The following is a 4,205-nucleotide window of genomic DNA, read 5'->3' on the forward strand; positions in this document are numbered from 1 at the left end:
TCCTGACTCTAGCCACTTCCTCTATTTAAACTACTGCTGATGCTGCATCATTAGGCAGCCAACACGCTTGGAGGAAAGTGCCAGGTCCCCAGCTCTGATACATCAGCCAACAGATGCCTGTGCCAGCCAGCATCACAATGGGAGTGATGAGAAGAAAGGGTGCCATCTAATCCCCCCAGAGAAAGCAAGGCCAATTGTGCTTTCTTAGGCTCCGGCTGCTGATGGCGAAGCGACATGACATGGATTCAAGCACCTCAAGCCCCCAGGTTTTGATTTTATATAAAAAATACTGTTAAACAAACTTACAGTTTGTCTAAATAATAAAATCCTGTGATGGAAGCGCCAGGTTTACACATACAGTATAAATGATATTACCCGGATGTGGACACAATTGGTTTTTAATTGGTGACTACCTTCATCATTAAGCCTTAAAAACACCTATGGACCATTGGTGGGCCAAAAGTGTTATTACAAAGCTCTATTACCAAACAATAGCCCCACCAGTTTGCACAGAGTCGCTGTAGTTACTGTGTAATAAGCCTTGGAGTGTTAAGTGTTAATAGGCTGCAGCAGAGGAAAGCTACATTTCTCAGCTGTGATGTCACTGAATGATGTTCAGTTTTGTAGGATCCCTCCAATACAACCGAGTAATGCGTCCTTTGATTCGGATCACTTGATGCAACTGGTGTATCCTTGGAGACCTTCAGTAATTCTTCACTGAGAAACACAAGGCACAAAAAAGCAAAAGAAGAAGCAAAAAAATGCCATTGGGGCAAGATCCTGCAGCTGGAGGTAAGTAATTTAGGGGTGTGTGTACATTTTAGTATGACGTTTTTAAAGGTAAATTATAACAAGACGCTTTCTGTGCACTTTCGGGTCCCAATTTAGCAACACAGCAAATGCAACAAGATACATCACCAGTGCAACGGGTCAACATGGCTATAGTAACCAAAAAGTCAATTTTAATGAAGCTTCAGAGTTTAATGGCTGAGACTAGAGTGAAATAGTACACTAGTCAATGATATAAACAGGTACGCATGCAAATTACCTTGATGGGTGGCTCAAAAGAAGCCATTACTAAAGAAAAACACATTCAAGTGCATCTGGAGTTTTTATTAGAATGACCGAGGTTAAAGTTTTATGGTCAATCAGTGCACTATCCTAACAGTGGAGTACGGCAACATCATACTGTAGACCTTGAGAGACACTTGACCTTTCAGTGCAAAGCTACACAGGAGTGGTTAAACAACAGAAGGGTGAATCTTCCACAATGGCCAAGTCCAGATCTCTATTCAAGCAAGAATTTGTGAGACTATTTGAAAAATGTATTACACAAGCAGTACATTTTTTCTGCATTATCAAACCAACCTGAAAACGTGGTAGGAAGAATGGGTGAAACCTGCTAGTAGGAAGTGGTGACAGTGAGCATAACTGCAGTTTGATGTTAAATTATTAAGTTAAGAGAAGACTATAATCCAGACACCTCTGATAACTTTTAAAGGGGGGTAAATACTTTAGTGAGGTGCTGTATATCATTTTGCTGCTTTTGGCTGGCATGGAAAAGATGCATTCTGAGTAAGAGAGTGTTAAACATTCATCAGGCCTGCTTATGAAACCCTCATTTAGGCTAATGGCTGACATTATTAATTTATCACAAATATGGTAAAAGTAGAGAAACAGAGTGTCCGGTAAACACATTAGGGTGCCATGGGCACCAGTGCAATTGCCTTGCCTGCATTGCAAGTAGTTATGCAACTGCTCTATCGTGTCATGTAACTAGATGAACAGCTTGGTGCAAAATCATGTCTCTAAGGGATGCTATTCCCTATTTCAGTAAGAAAGCTGTGTTGGCTTGAAACTAGCTCTGAAACTAAATATAGTGATAAATATAGTGACATTCCTTGCAGTTGCACCACCTGCTCTTCAGGTCTACAGCGCAACACACACTAACATACCACCACCATTTCAGTGTCACTGCAGTGCTGAGAATGACCCACTACCCAAATACTACCTTCTCTGTGGTGGTCCTGTGGGGTCCTTCACCCTACAAAATATGCAGAGAAACAGATGGACTACAGTCTGGAATTATAGAACAACTAAGTGCTCCTATATGGTCGGTGAAGCTGATCAAATGGGCTGAGTTTGTTCCAAATCAGGTGTGGTTATAATGATGCAATATCATGCTTCCTGTTAATACTTCCACACTTCAAAATAAAAGTCCCTGTACAATTTGTAAACAATCTGGACATGTCACAATCACTTAGCTTTGGACGTCTACTTGTCACCTGCATCACTGTGGGCTGTGCCACCACAGCCTCTGCCACCACCACCAGTCCATGGAGGGGCAGAACTTCTGGGGTCACAACCTCACCCTCAAAACTTGTAGGAAGAGCTTCTATACAGGTAGCAAATGGACCCTCCTGGTGTTGTGCACCACATGACTATTTTTATAATCCTTCCTCTATCTCCCTCAAAGTGACTGGGAGGCTTTTAGAATTGGTGCTATGAAATGAGCATTAGCTGCCCTTTTAACTGCAGAGCAAAATGCATTACAGTTAAATCAGCCATCCTCCTCCTCCACAGCCTAAACTCTTTGACAACTTGTACTTTCATCAGTGCTGCTGCTGTCCTCTTCTGGTTTTTGTATCCCTGCCTCTTCCTCCCTTGGCTGTTAGGCGCTGAAGAATGCCAGCTCATCTTCAGGGGCTCATCTTCATCCACTCTCCTATTTCTATAATGGGCTTGTCCAAATATGTCTTGCAATCTGGGAATGGCACAGAACCAGTGTATAAAAGAAGTTCTCTTTAGTTATTTGCTCATTCACTACATTATCTATTATTCACAAAAAAGCTCTTCACTTTGAGTGACCTTTAGCAGTGCATAACATGTACAATAGACCAAGTGTGTATTCTTAGTGTCAGTGTTGCTAGACTGACTGTTTAAATAAAAGTCCTTGAATGGATTTTGGACTTGCTTCCTGAATGACAGTCACTCTGCTACTAATGTCACATACTACACAATAGACTACAAATACCATAGATCTTTGGGGTGATTGTAATCCTGAATCTTACCCAATGGTTAAGTTATCATCAGCATCTCTGCGCTGGGTGGGATGAACTGTGGCTGATGTGAAGAGGAGAAGGTCATTATAGAATATGTACAATTCACATTTACTGATTAAACCTGGACAATCTAGTTTCAACTCATTCTCATACTTTTAGAAGTTCCCTGCATGATTCAGTGTTTGAGAGGAACACATCCAGAGTGTGGTTTGGTGTGAAATTGTGCTTAATTTCAGAGACACTTATCAAATCAGATTTCTTGCTTTTTTAAATTGCACCATATTCAACATTTTGGTTGGACACAGATGGAATTTGGCCTCTGTCTTAACCCATCCATGCAGTGACCACACACATACACAATAGTAATTAAACACACCCAGTAACAATGAGCACACATGTCCGGAATGGTGGGCAGCCATGGAGCAGAAAGGGTTAAGGGCCTTGCCCAAGGCTCCAACAGTGGCAGCTTTCCTAAGCCAGGTACTGAAGCAACAATCCTGTTCTTAATAGGTGCTCTAACTGCTGAGCCACCATCGCTCCAGAGGTGCCAGAATAAAGAAGCTGAAGGATTTCCTGGCAGAGCTTATTAGTGTACTTCTCATTATCATCTGTTTGTGTGAAGTGGATGGCAATTCCGACCATTGTGTGGACGGGCCATTCCATGCTGGGTTCTCCTCCTCCTTCTTTTATCATACCAGTAACTTAATACTAGCACTATCTCCAGGAGTATATGGCCAAAAGTATGTGGATGTCTGCTACAGCCACCAAATGGTTCTATGCTGTCTGGGAACTGCAGTGACAAGATTAACTTCATTTCTGGCCATATAACATTTTCTAGCAGAAGGCTATATCAATGAAGATCATGCTCACCTCCTGCTAAAAAAAAAAGTCCACAGAGGACCGCTGGGCCTCAGGCTGCACATCCTCTGCCTCCTCCAGAGATCCTTATGCCTTGGCTAAAGATGAATCTTCACTCTCACTCATTTCACTGTTGACGCAAAATATAAGACAACTGTAAAAATGAGACTCAAGGGCCCAACAGTGGCAGGCTGTTAACCTGGGTATCAAACCCACAACCCTATCATTAATAGCCCAGTGCTCTAACTGCTGAGCCACCATGCTACACTATAACGGTATAAGAAC

General features: G+C 42.2%; 1 long non-coding RNA gene across 1 annotated transcript; it reads right to left on the bottom strand.

Moving 5' to 3' along the window:
* Window positions 1-2,386: 2,386 nt before the first annotated feature.
* Window positions 2,387-3,990, bottom strand: LOC140562907 (uncharacterized). The gene is made up of 3 exons (XR_011980182.1): window positions 3,933-3,990; window positions 3,072-3,123; window positions 2,387-2,764 (listed from the first exon to the last, which is right to left on the bottom strand). It is a non-coding gene; the product is annotated as an uncharacterized lncRNA (long non-coding RNA).
* Between the last annotated feature and the right edge of the window lie 215 nt (window positions 3,991-4,205).

Source organism: Salminus brasiliensis, chromosome 9 (assembly GCF_030463535.1).
Source record: "Salminus brasiliensis chromosome 9, fSalBra1.hap2, whole genome shotgun sequence".
Taxonomy (NCBI): domain Eukaryota; kingdom Metazoa; phylum Chordata; class Actinopteri; order Characiformes; family Bryconidae; genus Salminus; species Salminus brasiliensis.